This window comes from Bos taurus, chromosome 26 (assembly GCF_002263795.3).
Source record: "Bos taurus isolate L1 Dominette 01449 registration number 42190680 breed Hereford chromosome 26, ARS-UCD2.0, whole genome shotgun sequence".
In the NCBI taxonomy this organism is placed as follows: Eukaryota; Metazoa; Chordata; class Mammalia; order Artiodactyla; family Bovidae; genus Bos; species Bos taurus.
Window position 1 is genome coordinate 7,940,976 of NC_037353.1, and position 17,889 is coordinate 7,958,864.

The 17,889-nt window shown below is 39.9% G+C and overlaps 1 protein-coding gene and 1 non-coding gene across 3 annotated transcripts in view; one reads left to right on the forward strand and one right to left on the reverse strand.

The window, feature by feature from the left end:
- PRKG1 (protein kinase cGMP-dependent 1) overlaps positions 1-17,889 on the reverse strand; it is a 1,418,431-nt gene that overhangs the window by 1,045,678 nt on the left and 354,864 nt on the right.
- TRNAC-ACA (transfer RNA cysteine (anticodon ACA)) lies at positions 237-308 on the forward strand. Its single transcript has one exon. It is a non-coding gene; the product is annotated as a tRNA-Cys (tRNA).

Consider the following 17,889-nt stretch of genomic DNA (forward strand, 5'->3'; position numbering starts at 1 on the left):
GTTTACCACAGGAATATTTATTTGAGGGCATGATTGCATTTACTGGAGGGCCTTGTTCAGAGTAGATGTTCAGTAAATATTTGTAGGTGATTATAATTACAATGCATGACAACCATGACCTTTTTATATTTCCTCTTCAGTATTATACTTCAAAAGCACTCATTAGGCCACAGTAACAATCTAAAAGCACACTGAAACAAGCCAGTTTAAGGAAGAGTTCTTAGTTACTTGGGACTTCCCTGGTGGCTCAGATGGTAAAGCATCTGCCTACAATGCGGGAGACCCAGGTTCGATCCCTGGGTTGGGAAGATCCCCCCTGGAGAAGGAAATGGCATCCCACTCCAGTACTTTTGCCTGGAGAATCCCACGGATGCAAGAGCCTGGCGGGCTACAGTCCATGGGGTTGCAAAGGGTCAGACACAACTGAGCGACTTCACTACTCACTCATTTAGTTAAGAAACCTACATTTTTGGCCATCTTGATTAATTTAATTTTTAATTTGACAACAACAGATGTTACTTTTCATGAGCTAGGCTATGTTTCTTTAGGTTCTCCATTAGATGATAAACAGTCCATAAGATTCAGATGCATTATTCATTCTTATGTTAATTTTCTTATAATGTCTTAGAATATCATTATTGTTCATTCACTAAGTCATGTCTGGCTTTTTGTGACTCCATGGACTGCAGCATGCCAGGGTCCTATGTCCTCCACTATCTCCTATCAAACACATGTCTATTGAGTTGATGATGATATCTAACCATCTCATCCTCTGCTGCCCCCTTTTCCTTTTGCCTTCATCTTTCCCAGAATCAGGGTCTTTTCAAATGAGTCAGTTCTTTGCATCAGATGGCCAAAGTAAAAGAGCTTCAGCTTCAGCATCAGTCTTTCAATGCATATTCAGAGTTGATTTCCTTTAGGATTAACTGATTTGATTTCCTTGCAGTGCAAGGGATTCTCAAGAGTTTTCTGTAGCACCACAATTTGAAAGCATCAATTTTTCTTTATGGTCAGCTTTCTTTATGGTTCAACTCTCACATCCATACAGGACTACCACAAAAATTATAGCTTTCACTATATGGACCTTTATTGAAAAAGTGATATATCTGCTTTCTAATATGCTGTATTTCCTTCCAAGGAGCAAGTATCTTTGAATTTCATGGCTGCAGCACCATCCCCAGTTATCATGGAGCCCAAGAAAATAAAATCTGTCACTTGCATTAAGTGACATTAAGTGATTGTGCATTAAGTGCATTAAGTGCATTAAGTGCACTTGCATTAAGTGCATTAAGTAATTAAGTGCATTAAGAGATTGGACCAGTAGCATTGATCTTAAGTTTTTTCATATTATTTTTCATATTATTTCAAGGAAATTTTTTCACTCTCCTCTTTCACTCTCATCAAGAAGCTCTTTAGTTCCTCTTCACTTTCTGCCATTAGAGTGGTATTATCTGCATATCTGAAGTTGTTGATATTTTTCCCAGGAATCTTCAGTTCCAGCTTGTGATTCATCATCCAGCCCAGCATTTCACATGATGTACTTTGCTTATAAGTTAAATAAAGAGGGTGGCAATATATATCCTTGTCATACTCCAGTCCAATATTGAACCAGTCAGTTGTTCCATGTCCAGTTCTAACCATTGCTTCTTGACCTGCATACAGGTTTCTCAGGAGACAGATAAGGTGGTCTTGTACTCCTATCTTTAGGAATTTTCCACGGTTCACTGTGATCCACCCAAAAGCTTTGCATAGTCAATAAAGCAGAAGTAGATGTTTTTTCTGGAACTCCATTGCTTTCTCCACGATCCAATGAATATTGAATATTTGATCTCTTGTTGCTCTGCCTTTTCTAAATACAACTTGTATATCTTGGTAGTTCTTGGTTCACATATTATTGAAGCCTAGCTTGTAAGATTTTGAGCATAACCTTCCTAGCACGTGAAGGGAGCAGTTGCATGGTAGTTTGAACATTCTTTGACATTGCCCTTCTTTGCAACTGGAATGAAATCTGACTTTTTCCAGTGCTATGGCCACTGCTGAGTTTTCCAAATTTGCTGATATTGAATGCAGGTCTTCATTCAATGAATGAAACATCATCTTTTAGGATTTTAAACAGATCAGCTGGAATTATGTCATTTCCACTAGCTTTGTTCATAGTAATGCTTCCTAAGGATCCCTCGACTTCACGCTCCAAGATGTTCAGTTCCAGGTGAGGGAACAGACCACTGTGGTTATCTGGGTCGTTAAGACTGCTGTTTATTTCTGTTGTTGTTGTTGTTAGGTTTTATTTTTGTGTAGTTCTTCTGTGTCTTCTCGCCACCTCATCTTAATTTCTTCTGCTTTGTTAGGTCCAAACCATTTCTGTCCTTTATTGTGCCCATCCTTACACAAAATGTTCTCTTGATATCTTGTTTTCTTGGAGAGATCTCTAGTGTTCCCCTTTTCTATAGTTTTCCTCTACTTCTTTGCATTGCTTATTTAAGAAGGCCTTCTTATCTCTCCGTGTCATTCCCTGGAACTGTGCATTCAGTTTGGTAAATGTTTCCCTTTCTCCCTTGCCTTCCACTTCTCTTCTTTCCTCACCTATTTGTAGAGCCTCTTCAGACAACAGCTTTGCCTTACTGCATTTCTTTTTCTTTGGGAATGGTTTTGGTCACTGCCTCCTGTACAATGTTATGAATCTTTGTACATAGTTATTCAGGCACTCTGTCTACCAAATCTAACCCTTTGAATCTATTCATCACCTCCACTGTATAACCATAAGGGATTTGATTTGGGTAATACTGAATGGCCTAGTGGTTTTCCCTAATTTCTTCAATTTAAGCCCACATTTTGCAACAAGGAGCTCATGATCTGAGCCACAGTCAGTTCCTGGTTGTGTTTTTGCTGACTGTATAGGGCTTCTCTATCTTTGGCTGCAAAGAACATAATCAATCTTTTTTTAGTATTAACTATCTGGTGATGTTCATGTGTGGAGTCATCTCTTGGGTTGTTGGAAAGAGTGTTTGCTATGACCAGGGTGTTCTCTTGACAAAACTCTGTTAGCCTTTGCCTTGCTTCACTCTGTACTCCAAGGTCAAACGTGTCTGTTATTCTGAGTATCTCTTGACCTCCAACTTTGCTTTCTAATCTCCTATGATGAAAAATACATCATTTTTTTTTTTTTTTGGTGTTAGTTCTAGGAGGTCTTACAGGTCAACTTTAGCTTCTATGGCATTAGTGATTGGAGCATAGACTTGGATTAGTGTGATGTTGAATGGTTTGCCCTGGAAATGAACCAAGATTATTCTGTCGTTTTTGACCTTGTACCCAATTACTGCATTTCAGACTCTTTTGTGGACTATGAGGGCTACTCCATTTCTTCTAAGGGATTCTTTCCCATGGTAGCAGATATAATGTTCATATAAATTAAATTCACCCATTCCTGTCCGTTCTAGTTCACTTATTTCTAAGATGTTGATGTTCAACCTTGCTTGACCATGTCCAGTTTACCTTGATTCGTGGACCTAACATTCCAGATTCAACACAATATTGTACTTTACATCATCAGACTTACTTTTACCACCAGACACGTCCACAACTAAGCGCTGTTTCCACTTTAGCCCAGCTGCTTCATTCTTTCTGAAACTACTAGTAATTGTCCTCTGCTCTTCCCAGGTGGCCCAGTGGTAAAGAATCCACCTTCCAATGCAGGAGTAGCAGGAGATGTCGATTTGATCCCTGAATCAGGAATATCCTCTGGAGTAGGAAGTGGCAATCCACTCCAGTATTCTTGCCTGGAGAATCCCATGGATAGAAGAGCCTGGCAGGCTACAGTCCATAAGATCTCAAAGAGTCGGATACGACTGAGCATGCATGTTTCAGAGTAGTAAACACATTTTATGGGCAACAGAACATATGAAGTGAACACATTTATTTGCAAGAAAATAAGAAAGCTGGCCAAAGTAATACGATTGCAAATATTTTAAAATATTTTAATAATTTTTTTTCTGTTTTTTTTTCTTTTGTTGAAGTATAGTTGATTTATAATGGTTATATTAGTGTCAGGTACAGCCAAATGATTCAGTTATATACATATATATTATTTTTCAGAATAGTTTCCCTAATAAATTATTACAGAACATTGAGTATAGTTTCTATTAATTCTTTGATTCCACGCAATAATTCTAACTTTTTGTAAGAAGGCAATGTTTTTAATTTACAGTGAAGACTGCAGATATTTAAGTGACTCAACACAATAACATACGCATAAAGGAAAAAGCACCGGGAAAGTTATTCTTCTAGCTCACATGAAAGTCAGTAAGTAGAGGCTTATGTTATGATAAAGCTTCATGTTGAAAGTAACTTTTGTTTTTAACTCTAGTCAGTCTCTTCTTGCTCAGGTATAAAGAAATACATTTACCCAGTTTTTTCAAAGACAAAGGTTGCAAACCTAAATTGTATCTTTCAGGATCTCTGGAGTAATTACTTGACTATTTTGTTCCCATTAATTTAATAATCTTCAGGATATTAATAAAGAAAAATTACTTCAGAACTGGAGTGGTTACGTCCCAGAAACCTATTTACTCATGTATTCTATAATCTTCAGAAATGTGTGGCTGGAGAAATTTAAGGAGTCAGAGGAATGCCAGACCTCATATCCAGACCCACGTTGATAAACCAATAACTCTGTTATCTAATAAGTGCTGTCACTTCAAAAATATGTGAGTTGACTTGAAAACTGAAATGAGGTCAGTAGTTGCATTTAAACTTTTACCAGTGTTCACAACTAATTTAAAGTGTGAATGGTAAAATAAATTGAGAATTTACAGACTATTACCTTTCAGATAAGGATCTTAGTCCTGTAATAGAAACATATAATTGTATGTCTATTCAACTGTCTCAGGTCACATGATTTTAGGCAATCCCAGTAACTTAAGTGCAAGCCACAAACATCAAGTGTAGGTGGACAGTTCTTGACCTGTGACACAAGATGAGAGGAGCCAGCAGCTTCCACAGATTACTGTGAAATCAAAATCAGTATCTGGCAAATAGCATTACCCCCCTTCTCTAAAAAATAAAGGATAAAAGCATTCTCTTCTAAGGATTGTTGGCATTTTGTTGAAATCAAAAATAGATGCAAGCTTAATCATTACAATAACAAAGCTAACATTCATGGACCTATGTGTTTTATATACCTAACTCATTTAGTCCTCATCAAAGTCTACTATTGGACTTTCCTGGTGGCTCAGGGAATAAAAAACCTGCCTGCAACGCAGGAGACCTGGTTTTGACCCCTGGGTTGGGAAGATCCCCTGGAGGAGGGCATGTCAACCCACTCCAGTATTCTTGCCTGGAGAATCCCCATGGACAGAGAAGCCTGGGAGGCTGCAGTCTGTGGGGTCTCAAAAAGTCAGACACAACTGAATGACTAAGCATACAGCACAGCTGTTGTTATTTCCATTTTATAGATGAGAAAACTAGTTTAGGGAAGTTAAATAAATTGATTCTGATTACTCACCAAGTGGGAATTGATATGTGCTAGAATTTTAACCTAGGTTATCTGATTCTAGAGGCTGCACTTTTAATTGATACTTAACTAAATAAGTTTAGTGTTAGCTATGGTGAGAGCTTCTTGTCTCAATCTAAATAATCTAAATATTTTTCCATAACAGATAAAAAGGTAATTATAACTGTGTTATACACAAATATATCACATCATAATAATACTGTGCTTTTTAATAGAATGCTCACAAAAGACCTTCCATATATATATAGTATATGTGTGTGTGTGTGTTTGTGTGTGTGTGTATTCAGGGAAGTGTAATGTGCCTATACTTTCTTATATAAAAATGCACCTGTCATGAGGCATTAATTACCTAAATAACTCTATGCGGTGTAGGTTAATGTATAGGTCAAGGATTTGGTGCTGGACAGACCTGAACTGGAATCTCACCTCTGTCAATTATTAACTGTGTGATAATGGGAGAGGCCTTGCTTGTTGCTTTTATTGTTAATTTCACTCAGTATCTATTTTTTTCCATATGTGAGTAATATAAAAATAGTATCTATTATCTAGGGTTTTGTGGGATTAAATGAGATAATATATAGAAAGTCTTTATGTCATGTCTGCTGCACAGTAACAGTTCAATAAATATTTTTTAGTGAAGAAGGCTGAGCGCCGAAGAATTGATGCTTTTGAACTGTGGTGTTGGAGAAGACTCTTGAGAGTCCCTTGGACTGCAAGGAGATCCAACCAGTCCATTCTGAAGGAGATCAGCCCTGGGATTTCTTTGGAAGGAATGATACTAAAGCGGAAACTCCAGTACTTTGGCCACCTCATGCGAAGGGTTGACTCATTGGAAAAGACTCTGATGCTGGGAGGGATTGGGGGCAGGAGGAGAAGGGGATGACAGAGGATGAGATGACTGGATGGCATCACTGACTCAATGAATGTGAGTCTCAGTGAACTCCGGGAGTTGGTGATGGACAGGGAGGCCTGGCATGCTTCGATTCATGGGGTTGCAAAGAGTCGGACATGACTGAGCGACTGATCTGATCTGATCTGATTAAAATAACAACATCGAGTTGTTAGGAACAGCATAAGGAAAAGGCATACTTAGTGTATTTATGAGCCTTTAGGAGTAAGAAGAAAGATGTTTAATAAAAAACTCTGCCTGATAAGGTCCAAGATTTAACTGCACACCATCGTATCTAAGGTGCTTTTAAGAAATAAAATAATGCTTGACTTTAGCTTTCAAATAGCTCATCTACATAAGTGGGTTTTTCCCTATAAATTTTTAGAACATATGGTTTTAAAAATACTATATTCCACTGATTTTGATGATGTGTGTATAAGACTTAACACACATCCTGACACACAGTTGGCCTTTAGAAAATGTTGGCAGGTAGGTGGATTCTTTTGCTATTATTTTCTTCTTTTGTCTATATATTCTTTGCTGTCCTGAGCACTACAATAAGAACCACACTACTGCCCAGGCAATAAGTCCTTGGACCAGGAAAGACAGCTTTATTATATTCAAAGGCAGGCAGTTTTGTTGTATTTTTCACATTCTGGAGACCAGGGTCATGTCAAACTAAAGAACGAAGCACTTTCCAGATTTACACAAAGGTAAGGAAAAGAGTGATTGGCCGTACTTATTCAGGTTGACTCTCTCAGGGTGAGAAATGTGTGTTGTTTTTTTCTAATATTGACACCGAAGCTTCTTTCAGTAACAGAGAAAAGCACAGCTGTCACTGGCCTCAGGAATGACAAGCAAAGCCGAGTTTCTCTTTCCAGCTGAGTTCATCTCCAGATAAAGAATTATTCAATTGAGAGCTCAAAGGTGGTGATTGTATTCAATATGGCAGCTTCATGGAGTTAGTAAGGGCTTGAAATGAGGCTACTTCAAGTGAGATGTGCTGAGATATACTGAATTGCACATATGTGCTCAGTTGCTAAGTCACGTCTGCCTCTTTGTGACCCCATGGACTGTAGCCTGCCGGGCTCCTCTGTCCATGGGATTCTCTAAGCAAGAATACAGGAGTCAATTGCGGTTTCCTCCTTCAGGAGATCTTCCCAACCCTGGGATCAAATCCAAGTCTCCTGTATTAGCAGGTGGATTTTTCAGCACTGAGTCACCTGGAAAGCTCTGCTGCTGCTGCTAAGTTGCTTCAGTCATGTCCAACTCTGTGCGACCCCATAGACGGCAGCCCACCAGCCTCCCCCGTCCCTGGGATTCTCCAGGCAAGGATACTAGAGTGGGTTGCCATTGCCTTCTCCAATGCATGAGAGTGAAAAGTAAAAGTGAAGTCGCTCAGTCGTGTCTGACTCCTAGCGACCCCATGGACTGCAGCCCACCAGGCTCCTCCGTCCATGGGATTTACCAGGCAAGAGTACTGGAGTGGGTTGACATTGCCTTCTCCCTGGAAAGCTCTAATGAGTTGCAAAGTCTTGCTATAAAAAAACAGAATTTAATGCAATGGGAGATTTCCTAAGACTCTCCATATTGTGGTTTACTAGCATTTATTCTACATATTTTCAATTATGATTAAGTTTCACAGAGTCTCCAGACAGAAGTAATTTCATTAACTCTCTAGATAACAACAAGTACAGTAAATAGTGCATGCTTTCTAAGTGCCAGGTACTATGCAAAGCATGTTTCATCCATTATCTCATTTAATCTTGCTCTATAAAAACTTACACTATTAACTCCGTTTTACAGATGAGCTAACTGAGCCTTAGAGGATTACAAGTATAATTAGAATTAACTTACTTCTAATTATACAGCTGCTGCTGCTGATACTGCTAAGTCGCTTCAGTCGTGTCTGACTCTGTGTGACCCCATAGATGGCAGCCCACCAGGCTCCGCCATCTCTGGGATTCTCCAGGCAAGAACATTGGAGTGGGTTCCCATTTCCTTCTCCAATGCATGAAAGTGAAAAGTGAAAGTGAAGTCGCTCGGTCGTGTCCGACTCTTCACAACCCCATGGATTGCAGCCAACCAGGCTCCTCCATCCATGGGATTTTCTAGGCAAGAGTACTGGAGTGGGGTGCCATTGCCTTCTCCAAATTATACAGCTAAAACTGGGCAATATTGAGGTACATGTGACTCAGAGACTATGTAATACAAGCTTATGTCCACAGCCTCCCAATCAGTGCTTGTTGAAGCACTGAATTGTACCATATATACAAAAAAATTAAAATGTTTTTATTAAATCCCACTAAATATTTCTGAGATAAAAGGACATCTTCTTCCAGAGAAAACATTCTTCTGAAGCATTTGACCTGATCTGCTTCCCAGAAAATGCAGTCAAGCTGCAGACAAGGTGAAGTGCTTTCTTCTGTTATTGAAATAAACAACTCAGGTCAAATTGTACCTGCAGGTACTTAGGATCCAATTATACTCGATTTATTGCTAAATCACTTATGTCAGTAACTAAACCTGTTAGAAGAAAAGATTCACTCCCAAGTATTTCAGGATAGAATGGTGAGTTATAAAATACATCTTTGCCTTTTGTTTTATTTCTGAAGCTATTTACTTTAGTCACTAGATAGGCAAATTTCCCTTTTCAACTTTGCAAAATATGCAAAGCCATGGTTATTTGAACACTTGTTTCATTTTATGAGAAGGTAGTGATTCAGTGGTAAAGAATCTGCCTGTCAATGCACGAGTTGCAGGAGATGCCAGTTTGACCCATGGGTCAGAAAGATTCTCTGGAGGAGGAAATGGCAACCCACTCCAGTATTCTTGCCTGAAAAATACCATGGACAGAGGAGCCTAGTGGGTTACAGTCCACAGGGTTGCAAAGAGGTGGACATGACTGAGTGACTGAGCATACACGCAGTGATTAGTGAGACAGTCAACCCATTTTAGTAGGCAGTTGCCTGAAAAATAAATCCCAGAGAGACACTTAAACTCTATCTTCAGTTCAATCCTAAAGGACATCAACCCTGAATATCACTGGAAGGCCTGATGCTGAAGTTGAAGCTCCGTTATCCTGGCCACCTGATGCAAAGAGCCAACTCCTTGGAAAAGGCCCTGATGCTGGGAAAGACTGAAGTCAAAGGAGAAGGGGGTAGCAGAGGATGAGATGGTTACATAGCACCATAGACTCAATGGACATTAATCTGAGCAAACTCTGGGAGATAGTGGAGGACAGAGGAGCCTGGCATGCTACAGTCCATAAAATTATAAAAAGTCAGATATGACTATGAATGAAAAGCAAGAATGACTCAGTTCAAAGCTTCTAAAAGACATATATTGTCTGATGACTATGACTAAGAATCCCTGTCAGTTCACTGGCTTCACGTATCTAAAACAGTGGCATTATGTGGATGGTAGTCCATGGGACTGGAAGAAAGGAAAATCAGAAACAGCACCACAAATTCACCAACAGCACAGAGCCAGAAACTGTTAACTAGATCGAAGAATGATGTTCTTGGTTCCTTTCTTCTGGGGATATATAAAATAGTTCAAACATGTCATTTCATTTATCTGTACACTCTTTCCCTGGAGTAGTGGAGCTTCGTAGTGATTCCCATTCAGCAACAGATAACAAGGAAGCAGAAATGACTGCACAGACTTGGCCCAAGTCCTCTAATCAGCTGATAATAGCCACTTAAGCGCTCAAAATCTCCTTCAAAGACACAAAGGGCAGAAGAAGAGAATGTTGAGCTACCTAGAAAGATTTCAAAGAAGAAAATTCAGAATTCACAGGAATTTGGTAGAAGCCAATTTTGACACTGTGTTCAGTTCAGTTCAGTCACTAACTTGAGTTCAGTTCCAGCCAACTCCAACTCTTTGCAACCCCATGGACTGCAGCACTCCAGGCCTCCCTGTCCGTCACTAACTCCTGGAGCTTACTCAAACTCATGTCCATAGAGTTGGTGATGCCATCCAACCATCTCATCCTCTGTCTCCCCCTTCTCCTCTAGCCTCCAATCTTTCCCAGCATCAGGGTCTTTTCCAATGAGTCAGTTCTTTGCTTCAGGTGGCCAAAGTATTGGAGTTTTAGCTTCAGCATCAGTCCTTCCAATGAATATTCTGGACTGATTTCCTTTAGGATTGACTGGTTTGGTCTCCTTGCAGTCCAAGGGACTCTCAAGAGTCCTCTTCAACACTACAGTTCAAAAGCATCATTTCTTCAGTGCTCAGCTTTCCTTATGGTCCAACTCTCACATCCATACATGACTACTGGAAAAACCAGAGTTTTGACTAGATGGACACTGTGTACTTTATCAAAACTTTCAAGATTCCCATGGTGCATGCTCATAGCAAGAAATGGCAAGGATCATATTTTAGTTAGCAAGCAGTACTGCATGAAGTGTTGTTACAGAAATTATTTAACTAGCATGGAATGTGTCCTGACTTAGACAAAATGAAAGCAAGTCAAAAGTGTAAGACTTCTGTAATAAAGTCAACAGAAAAAAAATTTAAGTGCAAATTTAAGCAATTTGTCAAGATGGCCTCGAATTCAAAATATGTCAACTTATGCATAGAACTTCCACAAAATAATAAAGAATTCCAGCTTGTTTAAACAGAATATTCTCAGGCTTCCCCTTTATTCAACAATTTTTACAAGAGAAAATATTTAATGAAAGTCTTCTTATATCTTCTCATTTGGTGCCAATTATTCTCCTTTGATGGAATTTTCCTCTGGCTTCCCTACTCCACCCAACTTTGTAACTTTTCACTGATTCCAGCTTGCCTTTATAAGATCCTATTTGGTATTTTCATAGTATGAATGATCCTTACCATATACCACTTTTCATTATAATCTTAAAAACTTAACTATATTGTAAAAGTTGCAATACTATGATTTTCAGTTCAGTTCAGTCGCTCAGTCGTGTCCGACTCTTTGCAACCCCATGAATTGCAGCACGCCAGGCCCCCCTGTCCATCACTAACTCCTGGAGTTCACTCAAACTCACGTCCATTGAGTCGGTGATGCCATCCAGCTATCTCATCCTCTGTCATCCCCTTCTCCTCCTGCCCCCAATCCCTCCCAGCATCAGAGTCTTTTCCAATGAGTCAACTCTTCACATCAGGTGGCCAAAGTACTGGAGTTTCAGCTTTAGCATCACTTCTTCCAAAGAACACCCAGGACTGATCTCCTTTAGAATGGACTGGTTGGATCTCCTTGGAGTCCAAGGGACTCTCAAGAGTCTTCTCCAACACCACAGTTCAGAAGCATCAATTCTTCGGCGCTCCAACTCTCACATGTTAGCCAATACTAACTGGGTTCTTACCAACAACTTGACACTATGCTAAATGTTTTATATATACAATCTCATTTAATCCTTACAATATGCCGCTGAGGGAGGCACTTAGATATCTGGAAAAGTAAGAAACTTACCCAGATTCTTATGGTACCTTATCTTCAGAAAGTTAGAAAAAGGACTGACTGCTAAGAGACAAAAATTTCCATATTTTTACTCATCCAACAGATATGTACTGAAAGCCTACTGTGCCCAGAGTCTGAATGAGCAAACGTAAGTAAGTACATGTAATAACTCTCCCCAAAGTGCTCTCAGGCCAAGGGAGAATACAGTCAGGCAAACTTACAATTGGAAATATTGGCTCAAATAAGCCATAATATAAAGCATGTATGAGGTGTCACAGCACAGAGTAGAAAGGGATTATATTAGAGAAGGATCTGCAGAGGACATTTTGGGCTGGCTTGGTGGGATCATTAAGCAGGATGAGAAGAATGGCAGGCTCAGAGGGCCATGGCAGGGGAGAGCCTGTTGATTAGAGGGTGGAACAGGTGTACTGGAGGGATACACAGTCAGGTCAGGAAGACTCTGGCATGAGCAGGCTACAGAAGCCAACTGTACTCTGTGGGGCGAAGGAGACATTGATAGATGGTTAAGCAACAGGGGACTGCTAATGAGAAGCATGGTCACAGGAGTGGCAATCATCAGAACAGAAATCAGGTTATCCTTGACTTCCCTCTCTAGGAGCATCCCATGGTGCCTGCTCTGCATGCTTGATGTCTTGCCTGTCCTGGCTTCCTCATTGCTCTGTTTTCTCTCTTTCTTAGGTTTTCGTTGTTTTTTCTTTCAATCACTTTAACACGTCACCATTCATCCTGTTTAGCATATGTTATCCTTATTTAATGTCATTCACATACACTGAGAGCCAAGGTTATCTGTGTGTGTGTGTGTGTGTGTGTGTGTGGTTAGAAGAGTGAAATGAAGAAGATGAGTAAGACGTAGCCCCTGCCTTTCCAATAAAACTTGGGGGCCACTCATATTCAAAGCAGGTACTGGTAAATCATTTACACATTTTCTCTCTTGAACACCACATTATTTTTACATGTATGGAAGTCTCAATTGGCTTTTTTGGCAAAACCAATACAATATTGTAAAGTTTAAAAATAAAATAAAATTTAAAAAAATAATAAAAATAAAATAAAATATTTGTGGCTGGTGGGTCATAATAGGAGAAAGTGTTCTTACAAAAATTAAACATTATGTATAAACATATGTATCATATACATAATAAAATCCCTCAGTAGTTGGGTACACAGCCGGTGCTCAGAGAACAAAGGTAAGTTAAATATGAATCTAAAGTCTAGTTTGACTATTAAAATTTCAATCCTATTGATACCCTCAGAGCAGAAGGGAGGAGGAGGAAGTTAACCTCTTGGAGGCAAAGGGACCTTTCCACACCTAGTAAATTATAGCCCACAGCCACACACCTATTGGCTGACCCCATCAATGGAGATCACCAGCTTCTTCCACCTGGGGTTGCAGACTGCATGTGGGAAGATCTCTCAGCTGTCAAACAAAGTCGGGAGTATATTTCACGCACCGAGCTCAAAAGATGTTTGACTACCCACTCATTTTGTACAATTCCCCAAGCTTGATACAGAATAAAAAAGCCATGTCATGAGTTGGTGACTGTTGCTCAAAGTTTTCTATAAGAGACCTCAAAAAGGACTTTTGAACTGTATTAATATTTGCTAGAATGTCTTAAATTCTAAGGCATCAGCAATAACTGGCATTGCAATTCAGTTTTGCCCACCTATGTCTTTAGAAAGAACTAAACAGTCCATAGATATAAGAACTCTTTAAAGTAATAAAACCACATATTTTTAGCTTTAAGAATGCACATACTGATTTCATATGAATCATCACAATTAGTTCTCTAGTTTTTTTTTAATCCATCAAAGTATTATTTTTATACATTACCTCTCAGACTCTCTTCATATACTTTACCCAAAGGGGCATTCAAATAAGGTTCCTAAGGATAATCTGTCTCAGATTTTCTATACAGGTTTAAAATGAAACAAACTTCAAAGTTCACTGGAAATATAGACAAACTATTATTAGACAAACTATTATTAACCCATAGAGTAAGTATTCTATGAAAGCTACTGATTAGTATTTTCACTGATGCTCCTGTGACTGACAGAAAACATCTATTCCTTATATGGAGGGAAAACCCAGTTGTATCTAATTTAGGGGAAAAATCAAATTAAGTGTGAGATGAAAACCTTGAAGACGCAGTTCAGATGAAGACAAATGAGTTATCCAAACAGGATCTTGCTACTGCTGCTGCTGCTGCTGAGTCACTTCAGTTGTGTCTGACTCTGTGAGACCCCATAGATGGCAGCCCACCAGGCTCCCCCGTCCCTGGGATTCTCCAGGCAAGAACACTGGAGTGGGTTGCCATTTCCTTCTCCAATGCATGAAAGTGAAAAGTGAAAGTGAAGTCGCTCAGTCATGTCCGACTCCTAGGGACCCCACGGACTGCAGCCTACCAGGCTCCTCTGTCCATGGGATTTTCCAGGCAAGAGTACTGGAGTGGGTTGCCATTGCCTTCTCCCAAACAGGACCTTTCTACACATTATTTCATCACTTCTCACTCTTGACCAAAATGCTCATCTTCATCAAATTGTATAGCTTTCTCTTAAATCTCTGTGCTTAAACTATCCTCATATGTAATTCCTTACAACACCATATATGTATTCAAAACTTCTAAGACAGTGGAAATAGCATTGAAATTGACCTGGAATTGAATATGATCTCTGCCATTTCCTGACTGTGTAGTCTTGGACAAATGGCTTTGATAATCCAAGCTGTGTTTTCTTATAGGGATGCTTTAAGGACTAAGAGGGATAAATAGCACCTGGCCTGAGTTCAAAATATAGAAGAACTCAAGAAACAGGCTCTCCTATCAATAACGTTTTGAATTAGTGATCAAAATGCCCCACTCTCCCATGAAGATACTGTGGTCACGTATTTCCTTTTAAAAACCTCCTTATTCTTTCATAACCTTTAACATGAACTCGCTTAAAGCACACTTTATTAGAATAAACAGCACAAAGAAACCTTTGCTTCTTTGCCCTGTGTATGTCCACTATCAGCAACTGCCTCTCACAGGACTAATCATGCTTCCCAGGTAGCTCAACGGTAAAGAATCCTCCAGTGCAGGAGACAGGTATTCGATCCCTGAATCAGAACATTCTCTGGATAGGAAGTGGCAACCCATGCCAGTATTCTTGGCTGGAAAACCCCATGGACAGAGGAGCCTGGCAGGCTACGGTCCCTGGGGTCACAGAGACGGACACAACTGTGAACATAAGCGTGCGTGCCTGTGAGCGGTCATACTTCACAACATACTACGGTTGTGAATCTGTTGGCAGATCACCAATGACCATTTATTCTTCTGTATCTCATTAATAAATCTAAAGATAAATTACTCATTTTCCCATTTAAAAAGTTCCTTTATTAGCACAGTATTTTGAAAGAAGATACCAGAATGTTAAGAGACGAGCACTCATTTCTCCTAATCAATTTAAATGGTAGTAGGCAGAGTTTCATTACAAACTGTTCTACACTGTAATGTAGTTTGAAAACCATATCCCATTCAAGTTAATATTTGCTTGCCTAATTTTTCTGGTAATTACAATTACTTTAGGAAAATGCCTTGAATAGAAACCAATTCGAGGCCACAAACATGAGACGAGTGGGGACACAGAGTCTGAATTACAGAACTTAATGATGGGCTGCTGGCTGCTCTCACAGGGAGAACTTAAGAGACCATCCTTGACTCCGACATGTGTGTGCTCAGTCACTCAGTCGTGTTCGACTCTTTATGACCCCATGGGTTGTAGCCTGCCAGGCTCCTGTCCATGGGATTCTCCAGGCAAGAATACTAAAGTGTGTTGCCAGTTCCTCTCCAAGGGATTTTTCTGACCCAGGGATCGAACCTGTGTTTCTTAAGTCCCCTGCATTGCAGGTGGATTCTTTTTTTTTTTTTTTAACTTTACAAAATTGTGTTAGTTTTGCCAAATATCAAAATGAATCCGCCACAGGTATACATGTGTTCCCCGTCCTGAACCCTCCTCCCTCCTCCCTCCCCATACCATCCCTCTGGGTCATCCCAGTGCACTAGGCCCAAGCATCCAGTATTGTGCATTGAACCTGGACTGGCAACTCGTTTCATACATGATATTATACATGTTTCAATGCTATTCTCCCAAATCTCCCCACCCTCTCCCTCTCCAACAGAGTCCATAAGACTGGTCTATACATCAGTGTCTCTTTTGCTGTCTCGCATACATTTTTTTTTTTTTTATCGTTTTTTTTTTTTTTTTTATCATTACCATCTTTCTGAATTCCATATATATGCATTAGTATACTGTATTGGTGTTTTTCTTTCTGGCTTACTTCACTCTGTATAATAGGCTCCAGTTTCACCCACCTCATTAGAACTGATTCAAATGTATTCTTTTTAATGGCTGAGTAATACTCCATTGTGTATATGTACCACTGCTTTCTTATCCATTCATCTGCTGATGAACATCTAGGTTGCTTCCATGTCCTGGCTATTATAAACAGTGCTGCGATGAACATGTTCATTGCAGGTGGATTCTTCACTGTCTGAGCTACCAGGGAAGCCCCCCAGACAACATAAGGTTTATAAAAATGTAGCAACGTCCACAAATTCAGTCCCTATGAGGAAAGTAGGTGGGAGGTCAGAAATATAAGCCTACCTTTTACTTCTATGACGTTTTTTTTTTTGCTGCTGCTGCTGCTGCTAAGTCACTTCAGTCATGTCCGACTCTGTGCGACCCCAGAGACGGCAGCCCACCAGGCTCCCCCGTCCCTGGGATTCTCCAGACAAGAACACTGGAGTGGGTTGCCATTTCCTTCTCCAATGCACAAAAGTGAAAAGTGAAAGTGAAGCTGCTCAGTCGTGTCCAACTCTTCGTGACCCCATGGACTGCAGCCTACCAGGCTCCTCCGTCCATGGGATTTTCCAGGCAAGAGTACTGGAGTGGGGTGCCATTGCCTTCTCCGCCAAGACTATCTAGATCACCAGTTACAGGGAAGAATGTTATATATCACTCAAGAGCAATTCCTCACACGTGTAACCCTCACAATCACCAAACACACACTACAACTTACTGGGAACTATGCTGGCCTCTAAATATCTTTCTATATCAATGTGCAATCATAATGTTAGCCCATGTCTCAAGCCTATGACATAACTAAACTGAAATAATAAAACACTGTAATAACCAACTGCTAAAGAAATGCTGCTCGATAATATCACCCATAAATTATGCTTCACCATATGGCCCTGAGATTAGCCACATACTGAACAACTTGGCAACATGTCCCATCAAAGAATGTGTTTTTAGAATGGGAACAAAATTGTGTACTCTGTTATTTGGGGGCTGGTAATCATCTACTAGTGAAAGTTAATTCATCAGATATGAGTCCATAAATAAATTAAGGCATATCTCCACACATATATCCATCACAAACTTGCCTATTTATCCTTATATATTTCTCTACATAGTTATAATTCCAACGCGGTCCTTCAGACCAGTTCAGAACCAGCTGTTTCTATTGTTCTCCTTCCTCCCCACTCTGTCATTTAGCATGGAATTTTATACCTCATCTCAGAGTGAACATTAATTATATTGACAACCTCCATAAAATGATCATTTCTACCCACTAGGACTTCTGGGTCATCCTAGCAATGAGTTGGCTGCCTCCCAACTCTGGGGTTATCTGTCATAACTCGGTCCTCCTGTTTAGACACAGTCCTGCCATAACCATTAACTCCCACAGTTTTGTAAAATAATGTTTAGTGAGAGCTTTGTAGTCTCTACTTCATAGCAATTTTCCCACTTCTCCTTCACAGATGCTCATGAATGACCATACTCTGAGAAAGAAAGGAATACATACAGCTAGATTCTCAATACAGAAAGATGGGTTCAACACCCGTCTTGTTGTAGAGACCTAAAAACCATCAGGAAGAAGCCCAGTAGGCACTCTGCACCCTCCAGACCCTCCTCTCTACAGTAAGTTAATTTTTCAAGGGAAACTCTGTTTCTGGTGCTACTCAAGTGTTCATGCTGTGAGTAGATGCTCATCTTCTTTGT